This window comes from Charadrius vociferus, unplaced genomic scaffold (assembly GCF_000708025.1).
Source record: "Charadrius vociferus isolate BGI_N301 unplaced genomic scaffold, ASM70802v2 scaffold50, whole genome shotgun sequence".
Taxonomy (NCBI): Eukaryota; Metazoa; Chordata; class Aves; order Charadriiformes; family Charadriidae; genus Charadrius; species Charadrius vociferus.
In genome coordinates, this window is record NW_009646445.1 from 1,795,367 (window position 1) to 1,810,469 (window position 15,103).

The 15,103-nt window shown below is 42.2% G+C and overlaps 1 protein-coding gene across 2 annotated transcripts in view; it reads right to left on the reverse strand.

Annotated features, from left to right (window-relative positions):
* Positions 1-15,103, reverse strand: part of DPF3 (D4, zinc and double PHD fingers, family 3) — a 93,484-nt gene that overhangs the window by 65,165 nt on the left and 13,216 nt on the right. The window lies entirely within an intron of this gene.

Genomic DNA, 15,103 nt, shown 5'->3' on the forward strand with positions numbered 1-15,103 from the left:
GTCCTTATTTCATAGCTCTGTCCACTTCTTATCTTTTAGGACTGTGTTGTGTTCCCCAGTTTGCCTGAAGCTCCCCTGCCTTTCTATCACCATGAGTTGTAAACTCTGCGTGGCAGAAATTCATGTGTTTATAAAGCCCCAAATCACTCCTGCAATCCAAATAATGAATGAACACTTCCACCTGGGACAGTAAAGTATAATCTGTTTCTTGGGGGCAATTGCATCCCAGGAATATGTTTATTCTATATATGAAAAACTCTAAGCCAGCAAATGATTCAGGGTCCCTGATCAGTGCTTCCACAACATGCTTGCTCGAGTCTTCTGAAGTGAGAGAGCATTGCTCAGCCAATAACCACAGAAAATCCAGCAAAAATTCCAGCAAAAGCTATTCTATTCATGGAGGGAAAGGCTGAGTACAAACCATGCAGAAAACCCAAACCACTGGGATTTTCAAAGGAAACTCCCAAGACAACCCACACAATGGGACAGGGTCAACAGTGAATTGATCCCCCTTCTCATCACAAGGAGGTCTATTCAATCAGACCTCTGTTTTCAGCATTAAGCTCTGCACACACAGCCCATTATGCCACCTTCCCCAACTTCTCCTTTACTTGAGCTATAAAAAAGACAGAGAAGTCAACAGAGAATAATACAGATTAAATTTCCCTGTATGAACTCCTAGTACCTCCCCCTGGATGCTAAATCCAGACATTTCAATAGAAAGAAGGGATTTTAGACTTGATTTATGTGCAAATCCCAACACTTGAATCTAAAGTCACTAAGGAACCTCCATAATCATCTCTGGCTGTGGGCTTGGCTTGGTTTCAAAGTCCTGTGCTTAGGTGCAAAAGGGCATTTCTTTGTATTTAGAACCTTGGGGGACTGCAAAACCCGAGGGGTCATCATACATGCAGCAGGAGAAGTAGCTTCAAGCAAGCTCAAGGGCATCGGAAACAAACATGTCTTCACTGTGACAAGCTATGCCTGTCTCTGGATACTGACACACTCAGCAAACGGATACATTAGAAAAAGGGAATGAGCAAGGAAGGGGTGAGGGATAAGTAAAACATATACATGAAAGTAAAACTACTTCCTGTTTGTTCCAGAGATATTGAACGTGAAGTCAGAGGGAAAGGTAGGCTTGAAGGTCAGAAAACAGCAGCTGTCTTTAATAGGCATGTTTGGTTTGTGTGGTGCTGCTACTTCCCACCCACAACACTCCAGGAGACTTTTCATCCAAAACTCCTAGAGCATATTTTAATTATTAAATTTAACATCCCACTGACAAGGCAGTGTGAGGTAATACTTTTATTCCCAGTTTACTGATGGGGAGATTGAGTCACCAAGAAGTTAAGTTAGCAAGCTGAAAATCCAGTGAAAAGAAACTCTGGGCAGCTGCCTCCCATCTGCCTGCTAAGCTTACTGCTGTTCAACTCCTTCATTTTCTTTTCCACTGGTAGCTTCTAGGAGTCCACTTTCATTCCTAAGGAGCTCTAGGAAGTGGGAAATGGCAGACGCTATCTTATCTGGAATGTAAAGTTTATAGTATAAAAACCTACAAAGGTCCAAAGACAACCTTTTAGTAAGGAATTCAATCTTTGTAATGAATTCAGTCCTTCCTGGAAGATGGCTAGTCTGTAAAGGATACAATAACGAAGACAAGAAATTATGTTTCCAAACCACTTTTTGAATCCTCAGAGATGAAAGTCTCCAAAAATCTAAACAGTGGTTCAGTTAACCTATAGAAATAGTTAAACACTACTAGGGATTATTCAATTCATTTCACTAAATCCTTAGTTTACCCTTTCCTATTTAACTCTCCAGGATTTTCCCACAAAAGCTAGAAAAGTATGTTTTTCTCTTATGCCTGTACCCCAAAGAAAACTGAGAAGCCAACTCAATGCCTGAAATGTAGTTTTCATGTGAAAGATCAAGGCTTCCCCCAGACCACGGGAACTGCTGTACAGAAGCAAAGTGAGGTCTGTTTCACCCACTGTTCTGCTTATGAAGTCACCAGCCAATGTCTGAAGCTTCAAACAAGGCCAAAGAAACAGTCTTCTAGGCTTGAGAAATTAAGGTGTGACCCCAAACTTCCCTCTGTTTGCTTTGATATTTATTGTGCTATACTATGCATTCATATCAGATGCTGCAGAAGAAAGTATGTATGTCTGTCAGGAGAGAAATGCAAAGAAAATAATCTACCCTAATACTAGATTTCATCCTGATCTCTAACAAGTCAATCCAGAGGGATAAATGCCGTATAACTTCCACTTATACTAAACCTGGCTCTTCTGGAAATGCACAGAATAGCCCAGCCCTTTCTGAATTTTGATACACTTTTGCCCTCAATTTTCTCCCACCTGAGTGAGTTCAACAGCTAAACTATGGCTTGAAAGACCAAACTTTTTTGTCATTTCTTTTTATTCCTCTCCTTTTGAAGATAAACAATCACAATCTTTTCTATTACTCTGCTGTGGGAAGTTTTCCATGTGGCTTTGTCTTGTCAGACCTCTCTGAACTCCCTGTTATTCTTCAAGAATCTTCCCAAGATGGACCAATACTGCACCTGATATTTTCAGATGAAGCCACATCCCCCGTTTAAACAAATGCATTACAATATTCTTTGTATTACCCCTCAGGCAGTGTCCTGTGGTGTCCAAGCTGCATACTAAGCAGAATTAGGGACCTTGTAACAGGACCAAGAACTTCTTGTAAGTAACACTTTCAACACACAGGTGACAATGTCCATCCCGCTGCCCATTCACCAAGCACATTCCCATCTACCGAAGGAGGCCCACACAGACTTCCCTGGCCACGATGGTTCTAAATAACTTTGTACTATGTGCAAATCTTGGTAGTTTACAAGGTACACCCTCTCTCCACCTTGTTCCTTACTATATTACACAACACTGGACCAAACACCAAACCTTGATGCACCGTTAGCCTTTTTCTATAATGAAAGTTCTTTGTTTCATTTTGTTCTTTGTTTCATTTTGTTCTTTGTTTCATCTTTTATTCTAAAAGTTTTGATCCAAGACAATGCTTTGTTTCTCTTTGGAGGCCTATTACATACCAAAGGGCTTCAGAAAGTGTAAGCAAATTGTCAACCACCTCATCTATTAGTTCTTTACATATCATGTAAAGAATTTTAAGAAAGTACTGAGATGTGCTTTTCCTTGCTAGGAAATAAAAGAGTAGTCAGTTAGAACCACCTATATCATCATTTCCCAGGTGCTTTACTGCTTATACCTAATTACCGTTTCAATCAATTTCTCAAATGTTCATGTAGAATTTATGGGTCTTTAAATCCTTGAATCACATCCAAATCCTTTTTAAATATAGGTAATAATATTTGCTACCCACTAATTGTTCTAAATTCTTTCTATTGTAACTCGTAGTTTGTATCACAAACTCTTCTTCAGACATTGCAATTTCAGAGAACATAATCTTTATTACAAGTAATAACTACTAGTAAAAACACTATAACTAAAACCTTACTCTTTTATATAAAAATTTTAAGAAGGTTTGTGGATAAATTTCCCTTTGATTAGTATTGCAAATGCAATAGCACCTGGTTAGCGTAGGAGATATAGGAAATAGTCAGAACCATACAAAATGGAAGTGTCAAATCAACAAAAATCACCAATGAAAAATAAAATGTTATTTAAGAATTCTTCCCGTTTTAATAAGCCACAGTATTATTGGTGGCACAGCTAAATATTGTGCATATATTATAATTCAAATATGTGTGTGTGTGCATAGAATTAAAATTTATGTTTCTTAACTTGGCAGAGCCCCTTTCATAGTGATTAAACTAACATGGTTATTTCTGCTTACCAGGCTCAGTGCAGCAACCTCTCTATTTATCAAGGTCCTTAGACCGCGGTGGTAGAATCTGAACAAGCACCCATGCCAGCATCATTGCTGTATCTGTTTTTTATTGAACTGCTGCCTCCAAAAGCAGCACATTTTCACAAATCCTACAAAATGGTGGGCTTTTTCAAGTTCTGATTCACCAAAATAGCTGCAAATTCCTGCCCTTAAATATGCTACATTTGGTTTACAACGCATTGGGAGCCAAGCAACTTTTCTGCCTCTCTTTGAAACATAAATTAAAAACAACCATCCCTTTTTCTATACAGTGCAACGTATTTGTTTTACAATGGATCATTTCCATCTCCACAGTAGCAGCTGCCACCCAAGCCATCATCTCTGTGCACTCGTAAGCAGCTCCATTTCCAGTTCTAATTGGGAACAGAGATACTTATTGGGTGAGTTCCAGCATGATCTATCACGCCAGAGACAGCTACTATGCAAACCAAAGCAATCCGGCTTCCAAAAACCCTCTTAGACAAACACTGACTTTGCACACATAGATCCTTGCATTTTTGTTTCTTGGTGCTGGTTTTTTGGAACATAAAAAGTGCCAGAGGAAACTATATATTAAGAGCCCATGAAGTGCTGTTTAAGATGGATAAATCCAAGGATATTACCTTAACAACCACTACCTCTTTAAAATCATGTAGGTGGTCTAAAAAAGCCACCTAATTCACAGCAAACAGGACTACTGCTGAGCGAATGCAGCCACTAAGCTCATTAAAAGGATGTGGCAGGATGTGTCTGAAAGTGCAGTGCAGTGGCTCAGCAAGCAATTAAATCCCATGACAGTTTAAAATGAGAATCTATCAGTGTCACAAGAGTGTGAAGCCTCAGCATCTCTGCTGTTCCCACCCCCAGCGTTTTATTTATGATGGCGTATTGGGAACATGGGAAGTCAAAAAGATTATAATGAAATATGCCATATAAAAACCAGATTAAGCCTGCTCTTCTTTGGGGAAATATGCAGAGAGAGAAGCTGTCTGTTAGCTGTCGAGTTTGCAAAAGATACCATCTTTTGGGATGGTGCTCTCTGCCAGCAGACAGAGTGCCCCAGGGGAAATGGTGGTGAAAAACCCAGACAAGCAGCATCCATCCATCCATCATATGCTCATCTCCACATCTCCAAGGCACAAATATAGCGTTAGAGTGCAAAGGGTGGGGGCAGGGGGGATGGAATCCCTTAAGAAAGAAAGAGGAGACAATGCCTTACGTGAATGAATAACCAGATTTTGTAGCTTTTCTGTGCACACACAACCAGACTCTTCTTAGCTTGTTTGCTTGCTTGCTTGTTACGTTCATGGCCAGTACAGTGATTTGTTACCTTCCTTGGAATAGATGCATTCATAGCAGTGACCAGAACAAGGTATATTGAAAGGAAGGCTCTGCAAGCTTTTTTCACAAGCATGCGTCTGCCAGCACAGTGCAATACGGATCTTCACTCCTCCTGGAGATCTGGATCTTCAAAACCCTTCTTTCACAGCCCCATCTCCTGCTATCCCAGGGGCAGATGTTCACGCTACTGCTGTTATGCTTTAATCCTGACCTTCCACAGTCCCTGCTGACCCAGCCTGTTCTCCCAACACTACTGCAATTCAGCACCCATCTGTAGCAAACTTGTCAGTGCCAGTTCTACACTTAAAATCCTCTCCAGCCCTGGTCCAGAGGACCTCCTGCCAGCCCAGCCCTGGGACTCCTCTGAGACTAGACTACTGATAACGCGGACTCTCACAATGAGTCCATAAAGCCAAACAAATGTCCCTAGAGACTAGTAAACATCAAATTCACTTTATTTTTAATCCAAGCCAGACACAATAAAGCCGTGGCCATACTGGAGATTGTAAGGCTACTCCAGTAATTCTGTGTCTCCCTTACCAATTCCACCCTCAAACCTCATGTATATTATTGCACTTTCAAGGTAAACAGGGCCATGGTGAGAACAAGAATTCAGTCAAAGAGAATGATAAACCAGTTTAGAAGCAAGATTATTTAAAAATAAGAGAGTGTTTGTTTCCTCAGAAACAAACTGTTTTGTGTGGAAAGAATAGTTTGGAGGACTGTCTGCCATTAAGTGGAAACTCCTTTCCAGGCTGGAGGCATGGGATCCTATAATGCCCCAAAATGAATCTTAGTAAACACTTATTGCAAATTTTCAGCACTACTGAGGTTTGCTCTAGGGAGCATTGGGAGACTGGAAAATCCCAGTGTCTCCTTAGCACCTCTTCCTGCAAAGCTGCTAGTCTCATGGGGAGGTTGGGGGGGGAGGAGGGGGTAGGGGGAAAAAGTGAAGAGATGGATAAGGCAGAGGAAGCTATGAGGGGGGGCAACTGTACACTCACTTTTCAGCCTGGGCGTAAACTGCAGAAATATCAGAGGACAATGAATCAGAGGACTGTGAATTTTAAGACCAGGATCCAATGGAAAGCTTCTATCAGGCCCTAGCTAAAATATAGCCCAGGAGGCTACAACACAACAGCAGGGAAAAATAAGGCTGCAGAAAATAGCAGAGGCCCTCAAACATAAGGTTAAGCATTGTTTAGTTTAACCCATCATCAAAATGTGGACTTTACAAGCAGCTGTATTTCTTTGGCAGACTAGAACGCTTCCATAAAATCTCTCAATAAAAAAAAAAAAAAAAAAAAAAAACAACCAGCTCTCTTGTCAGTTGTCTCTTGGAAGTTCTTTACAGATTTATTTCTCAGCACAGATATAAATCGTTGTCACATATAATATACTATACCTGCTTCTCAAAGATTGCCAAATTACAATATTAGGCTAAATGCTGGATCAGGTAACTACACTCAGGGCTCAAATCATGAAGGAATATCTCCATTCAATAACATTATTCTAGCACTCATTTGTGTTCTGGTCACTCTTGCATCTGTGTTCTAGATGGGCTCACAGTGCACCAGGCTTTTGCAGTATCAGGCAACATTATAGGCAATACTTTTGCACACAGACTGACTGGGTAACTGCTACAATTTAGAGAAAATTCCTGAGGCTTTGCCTCACCCTAACAGAGCTTCTGGCCTGTTTGGAGTAAAAAAATAACTTGGCCAACCTATCTGCAAGTGGTCTTATAGATACGCTCTCACAGACGGATGGGCCTTTTGACACATCAGAAGAACCAGAATCTGATTATTGTCCAATAACCAGATAGCTATTGGCAAACACCAGTCACCCCCACACCACACAGCTGGGCCAGTCACCCCTACACTGCACATTCTGCAAATGGCAACGGGGAGCAGACCTCCACTGAAATCACCTGTACTATTTCCATATGTGACAGCACTGAATAAAACCACTCATACTGAATGCAAACCCATACATAAACCACGCTTAAAATCAGCCACGCTGTAACCTTGCTGCAAATTCTGTGAGATTCTGCATAGCTTCTCCTCTTCCTTATCGAGGACAGTGGAGGGGATACCTTTAGTAACAGATAAATCTCTGTAATGCAGTTATCTCTCAACTGCAGTGCACAAGCATCCCAATTAATTCAGTCCGGGCCTAGCAGAGCCGGCACTAAGCCAGAGCTGATAAACCTGCCAAAGCCAATCTGAGTCCTGCAGTGATTCTTGGGAGCCTGCTCTGCGCCTTCTCGTGCTCCGGACTGAGGGGGGTTATTTGCTTGAGTGCAGTGCTCAGTTCTGGCTGGCTCCACATGCCCATATGATGCGGCAACTCCATTTAATGAGGTCCTTCTAAAACCCAAAGCGCTGGGGAGCAGGCAGAGACACCCCGTCAGCTCTGAAGGCATCAGCAAGGATGCAGCAGGGCTTATTAGCACCGCTTAGCGAGAATACAGGTATCCTGGTCCTGATCCTGCATCTCTGTCTCCAAATCTCCCACTTACAGGAAGACAGTGTTCTGCAAGCCAGGCAGGCCTGGGAAGCAGGATAGCCACATTTGCATGGCATGGCGTCTGCAGAAGTCAGCCATGCCAAGCAGAGCTGGTTCAACATCCCTGACTCGGTAAACACCAAACCTGCATAAACCACTGAAGAACAGAAAGGCCACTGCAAAGTGGCAGTGATTTTAGGATGGGATAGGGAACAAGCATCTTAGCCCTTGGCATGGCTGCTGTCTCACCATGTGATCTTGGGTCAAACTCCAACAAAGGTACCCTCCTTTTCCATCATCTGTCAAATGGAGATAGCCTTCATCTATCCTCTGGGGTTTGGTAGGGCTTGTTTAATATTCATAGGCATTCAGGCATTCAAATAAATTCACCAAAAATGCAAGGTGTTCTTACAGGTTCTCACAAAGCCAGGTTTAAACACATTTTTTTCCAGCCAAGAAAAACACTGAAAAAGCAGGACTGTTTCCGCAGATACCAGATTTCAGTGGCCAATTCACAAATTCCAAGGAACGAGGATAATATTTACTCATACAGTAAGATGCATCTGACAGATGAAGCTATATAATTGAAAAATGTTATTATAAGAGGGAAGCCTTCTAATAGAAAAATGGCATGAGGTGCTAGTAGGTATCCTTTCAGAAATGGGAAAGAACAAAGCAAATCATCTACTGAAATGCTCAGATCTCTTGCCACAAAAAGGCAAGAAATTCCAAGAGGCCTATAAAGCGTTTAGACAAAAAGGTGAACTCTAGAATTAATAACAGAATGGTAAACAGGAAGATTAATGGCACCAGAGAAAATGCAGATGGTGAAGCCCAGCCTGCAGGCTCAGCAAGACTCTGAATAGGGAGGGGGGAAAAGGCAAGGTGTAAACAAGGTGACCTTCAAAGCCACGGGAATGCCTGCCAACAGGCCAGCCAGAGGGCATCCCAAGACACAGATGTGCCATCTGGGGTAGGCTGTCTCATGACAACATGAACAAGATTTGTCTTTTTCAAAATTTGTAGGGAGGCAAAATTGGTAGTGGCAGAAAATATGACCATTCATTCAAAAGGGGCACAGTTAAATGCTGGTTGGAAAAGGATGCTATCTATTTCATAAGGAAAAAGAATTCCCTGAATATCCCCCCTCAGAAAGGTCTTGTGCCCACTTGTAATGCCTGCTCATGCAAGGTGTGGGGGAGGAGAAACTGGTTTTCACTAAACAAATGTTTTTCTTGAGGGCTTATGCTTTAGGTTTATGGTAAAAAGAAAGAAAAAAAAAAAAAACCACAGCACAAACTGCAAAGCAGCTCTTTAAACCCATGATGGTATAAATTTTCCCCATCTTGGCATAAGTCTATTCACTCCAGATGGCACATTTGGGTTGAAAGCAGGTAAAGATTCCTCGGACATCTCTATGTCCAATATCTGCTTTTACAGAGTTCCCTTGCTCCATCTCAGTGCTTAGTTGGGACTTGAATCTCCTAATAAGCTTTGTGTGTGCCTGGGAGATCTCAGTTCTTTGCCTACAGTAAAAATTGGGAGAGAGAAATCTCCAACCACAGTTCTGCAGCGGAGACTGGTTCTTTCAGACCTGATTCTTACATCATTGAGGTCATCCAGGAAAATTAAAAAGTAAATGCAATCACATTTTTTTTAAATACATCAGTCAAACATCATAGTGGGGCAGTGCTAAGGGGAACAATGCTATCTCTAAATAAGCCTTCTACAAAATAAGCCAAACATGTTCTGCTATGATATCCAGAGTCAAGAATTTCAGGGGAAAACAGAATAAGCAACCACATTACAGCTCACTGTGGAAAAAAGCAGACCCTAGCTGTGGAAGTCCAGCAAGTAGTGAATTCTCACACCTCTTTTGCTTCCAGCCTGACTCAAAGTACATCAAATCTGAGTATTTCAGGCAAAAACTGGCCCATCTGAGTTCAGTGCTGAAATCAGTTAATTCAGTGCTAAGTGTACAATCACACAAATCTGAGTGTTTTTTATCCTGATGGGCTGCGTATCAACTGCAACGAAGATATTGGCATGGCCTCCAGTTTCACAGTAGGAACCACGGGTGCTGGATGAGCTCAGGCAGCTTGTGCAAAGCCTGCACAGCCCTAGCACTGTTGCATCAAGCAGACTTGACTCAAGCGAGCTTGCGATTGCTGACAGGAGCTGCCATCACGGCACTGGAAATCAGTACATACCTTTCTCCAGAAAGCCCCATCATGTGGCTCTGTTGATTGCTTTTTGAATAGAACATGAATGGAGAGATGAAGTACACACCTGAAAACACTAAAGTAGCATTGAGGAAGGAATCAGGAAGAACAAGGGAGAAAAACAGCAAGATGGAGAAAAGCTATTCTATTCCTTCACTTTGCCTACTGCAGCTAAACTATGGCAGGCTTGCTCTGAAAACTGCCACAGAAAAGTCTGAAAAATGGAAGCTCTGGGCCTTGAATTATGCCTTTTCAATACCTCTCTCCTTTCTCCTCTCCGCTAACAGAGAAATGTTGTAAAATCCTAAGATACTGAAAATGGACATTCTGGGCCCTTTCCACACCTTACAAAACACGGTGAAAATAGATGATGATGGGGAAGAGGGAGAGAGATCCATGCAAGGGGAAAACAAAGTGAAATAGAGAATAGTTGCTCTTCTCTCCTTCCCCCTGCTCAGCTCTCATTTCCCTTTGTTCATCTAACGTTGAGCCAAACTAAGCCAAAGGAGCTGCCGTGCTGGGCTACAAGATTGATGGCTGCAGGCAGACTCCACAGTGAAGAGACGGATGACTGGTCATTTCCCGCGATGTACTGAGAAACATCCATCCTTGCAGCCATGCTGAGCCCATTTGTGCTCCTTTTGAAAAGAGAGATAAACACGGGCAGCCGGAGGCACCTGAGTGTCCTTCTCCCTCAGAAGGACACAGTTATACTCCTCTGGGTTCCTTGAGAAGGTCGCTCTGTCCATCCCTGAACATCTGGCTGTGGGATTTGCTAACTCTCTCCCTCCCCCAGCAATCATCCATCTATTAGAGCACAGCGCAGGTTGGAAGAAAACGGTGAAGAGAGTGGTGTGACAACCTCATCAATCTACAGCTACACGCTTGGCTATTTAGTTTTCTTTACGCTATTCCTAAATGCCGGGGGGGCAGGGGGGAAGTGAGAATTGGTACTGGTATGAAAGAGTGAATTGTGGAAATGGCAACGTGGATTGGAGTAAGTCCTTATGACTATTAAAATGTTGTGCATGTACTAAAGCAGTAGGGAACTAATTAAGATTCAGGATTGAAAGGCAAAACAAAAAAGTTGGATGCACTCTGGTTCCATCTGTAGCACTTGCTGTGAGTTCAGATGTACTTGGGGCATCATCTTTAGCAGAGAGAGGTTATTTTTTTTCTTTTGCCCATTCAGATACTAACAGAAAGCTCCCTGGAAGAATATACTGTGAGTATATTTATAGTTCCAACCCTGGCGTAGCAGCTTCAGAGGCACAAAGCACTTAATCCTGACTCCTTTCTATTTAGTTAATAGTGTCTTTGTTTGCTGATACTGTCCTGGTCTATAGCATTGCTCACAGATGCAGCCTCTGTGTTTCCAGTTCTCCTGGCCATGCAATGAGCATTACATGGCAGATCTATCCATAGCATCATTTACAAATACAGCATCATTCCAGAAATTCCTATAACTATGAACCTCACTTTATCAGAGTAGCATATATCTGTCACTGTGTCATTCACAGATATTGCACCAAGGAAATCATGAGAAGATAAAAGCATTCACCATCTCTCAAAAACACAAAGAAATGAGTCACTTGCTTAAAGTGTTTAAATGTAGTTTTAACACTCTAACTGTCTGACGAAGCTTTGAAAATTTCTCTTTTACTCCCATCATGCAATGCTGTTTATTTGAGGCCAACAACAAAAGGATTTTCACTACAGCTCTGTAGGACAGGCATAGGATATTAATCATGACCATATGTGTTCCTAAGACATGAAGCCCATACTTCCCAAGGGCAACCACATGCATTCAGAAGCGCATCATTTCCATCAAGAGGAGCAGAGTTTTCATCCTTTCTCCTACATCCAGAACCACAGCTTTAGCTGACGGAAATTGCTGCTCGCTGTAGTCTTTAATGGAACTGTACCTGTCTACAACAGCTAAGGTCCTGGGCCCTAAATTATCTTGTTTGCTTAAGGGGAACCATGCTTCAAGTGCATCCTAAGTGAAATCTCTGGTCTGGAAGACATTGCACAGAAAAGCCACATTCATCTACTCCATTCTTACTTCCCCTCCAAACGTACATTGCATCGACCCTCCTTCCCCCAAGGAGTTCATTATTGGGAACAGACACCATGGCAAACACCAATGGTGTCAGAATCCTCAAGCGTAAAATACCTGTAATAAACTATTGGGCAATCAAATGCAAAATGCAGGAAATACTGAAATTAATTGTAATCTAGTCAAAACATCTCTCAGCTACAAGATGATTAACAGGCTGTAAAATGTTTACTCCAGAGAATGGGAATGACAGACTGAAGACTTCCACTGAGGAAGGTGATGAGAGGTGCAGGATGTGGAAGGGGAAGCCATCGCACTCTTCATTCTACTCTTGGTAAATCTGTGAAGCTTGGCTTGTAAGATTTCAGACTGGACTTTCTATTAACATTTATTGCTCATTCCCTTATATTACACATCAGAAAAATAGCACCTGTTCTAAATTTTATATCTCGTACTACAAAACAATTTCTTTTTCTATGTGTCAGGAGAACAATAAAATTGAATAAAAGTTTTTTTAAAAATTGTATTTTGAATGTCATGATATTCCATAATCTTTTAGCTATTTTTTGTTAACATTTTCTTCTATAAAACAGTGCACAGGTTCTACTATATGGTAGCCCCGTGACTTTATTGGGCTCTATCTTGCAGGATGCTGAGTACCAAACCTGCAAGTCTGGTCCAACCCAGTACTTTACATGTGGATTTAATTATAAGCATGTGACAAGTCCCATTAATTACAAAAAGATCACTCATGTTCTTAAAGCCCAAGCTCAGGTGCTTTCCTTGTCTGGGGTTAGACAGCTTGGCATCTTACAAGACTAAGCCCTGGGGACTTGATCCTATAAACCCCTTTTCATGTGATTACCAGAGAACTCCCAGGATTGCTCACATAGAACATACAAAATAGATGCAGTGAATTAGATAAAGGATACCCATTTCCTAGGATCTTGTGTCCAGTACTTGCATTTCAACTCTTCTTGTGCTTCACAAAAATCCTTTTGCCGATGCAGCTCATTCTTTTTCAGGCATCGGCACTGAGAAAAGTGCCCAGAGGTTTGGCAGCAAAGCTATTCAGGTTCAGTTCTAGCTGCAAGACTCCTAGAGGGCAGGCGGCTTCCCAGCCACCCCTCCCCTTTGCTGGAGAGCTGATGATTTGTGCCTTGGGGGAAACGAATCTGCTGGATTCCAGCATTTCCCCAGGTGTCATCCTCTGGCGCATCCCCAGGGGTTCCCATACCCCTTCCTCCTGACAAGCCTTGAGGGAACTGCTTGGGCAACCCACTCCTCGGCCCCCCACGCCTCCTTGAGGAGCACCGAAACACTCTCAAAGCCACCTTTTCCCTAAGAGAAGAATCTCATCCTCAGCTCACCTGCACTCTATTTCAGAAATGAGTAATCCTGATGGTTACTTACAAACACCAATGTTAATTTCATAGTAAGGGGATAAATCCCACTGCATTTTACCTCTCCAGTAGGAATAATACGTCTCCTAGAGACACAGCATTCACAGTCAGGCCTTGGCAGCTTAAGAGGCACACACTGAAAAACCTCTTCCCAAAGAAGCATCCTAGCAGCCAGATGTAGGTCAAACACACAGTAGCCAAGAAAAGCGAAAAAGCAAAACAATGGGCTGGATAACACAGAAAGGGTGGCAGCACCACAAGTAAGCTCCCTCTCAAGCAGCCCAGGTATTTCAAGCCAATGCCACCTCAGCTGCCCGAGCCCTCTAAGCTTCCCTCAGGTCTTGCAGATGAAGCCCCAAGAGATGACCTTCAGTGACACTGTAGAGGCTCTGAGGAGTTCATCAGCACAACTCTTTCCTTCAATTTAATGGCCTGCTGTAGTGACCAAAACATTTTTCAAAATGGTCTGGCTCCAACATCATCATAACTCTATTTTCACAAATATACTAAATACAGCTGAGACTACACACCAGTGGAAAAATCACCTCTAAGTGGCTGCATTGCTTCTGAAATTACAACAGCCTTGTGTCTGTGGGTCACTGCACGTGCAGCCTATGTTCCCATTCTCAGGGACGAGACACGGAGAACTCAGAGATTTAACAGTTTCCAAAATTGCCTTATCTTCTCCAGTTGCTACTTTTTCCGTAGCTTGATAACTAGAGCCAGAGGGTTCTGGCTTCAAGGGGCTTTTGATCAAAACCCGGAGAGGTTCCAAAGCCCAGTGGCTTTTTCACGCAGCTTTCTCCTAATTATGCAAACTGGCTCTGCCACACAAGAACCAGAAGTAGTCCCAGGTGATTCATACGAGCAATCATAGCTAACCAACACAGTTCTCCTGGTCAAACCGTACATACAAAACACTTGTAGTGACCTGTTCCAGATCCCACAAATGAAAGAGAAACTATTTACACAAAGTTAATCCTGTAAATTCTAGCAGCATGACTGCAGAGTTAAGCAGCAGAAACAACGTTTTTGTTTTCTTGACTGGACTATTTATAGAATATTATTTGCTTTTCTAGAAATTAGTGTGTTTTATTTCCATATCTGCAAAATCAGGAAATCCTGTTTGGGGAAAATACATACTCACTCACATCCTTGAACCTACTGAGCTGAATTAGTCCAAGAATTTGCAGCTTATCACACGTAACAATACCCAGCAAGAACAGTGCATGATTTGAAGGAGAAGTTATCCCAGTACCAGCAGCCATGACGTACAGAAGGCTGGCTCATCTGTGGCCAAAATGAAGCAAGACGAGTTACGCTGTGAAAAACTTGAGATATCTTCCTAATATTTACACTGCACAGCCAACCTTGTGAAAACTGGCTCAATAATTCACCTGTGGTGAGTGTCTTTGCTTATATGGGTGTGTAACAAATTACTCATTTTTCATCACCATCCTGGTACACATAAGCCCAGGTTTTGCACCACAGTTGGTACACTTTCATACCAGTTTCGCAAGGCTTCATGTTGATGGCCAAAATGTTTAATATTGGCACTTTGAAGGCTTGGCAAGTGGCACACTTTATTCATACATTCCTTTTTATTTAAAGGTCTCCCCTGCCCCTTCCAAACTCTCTAAAAAGATTTATTAACTATCTTTTAGGCACTTCTCTGAGATAGACAAATGAGATCGACATTT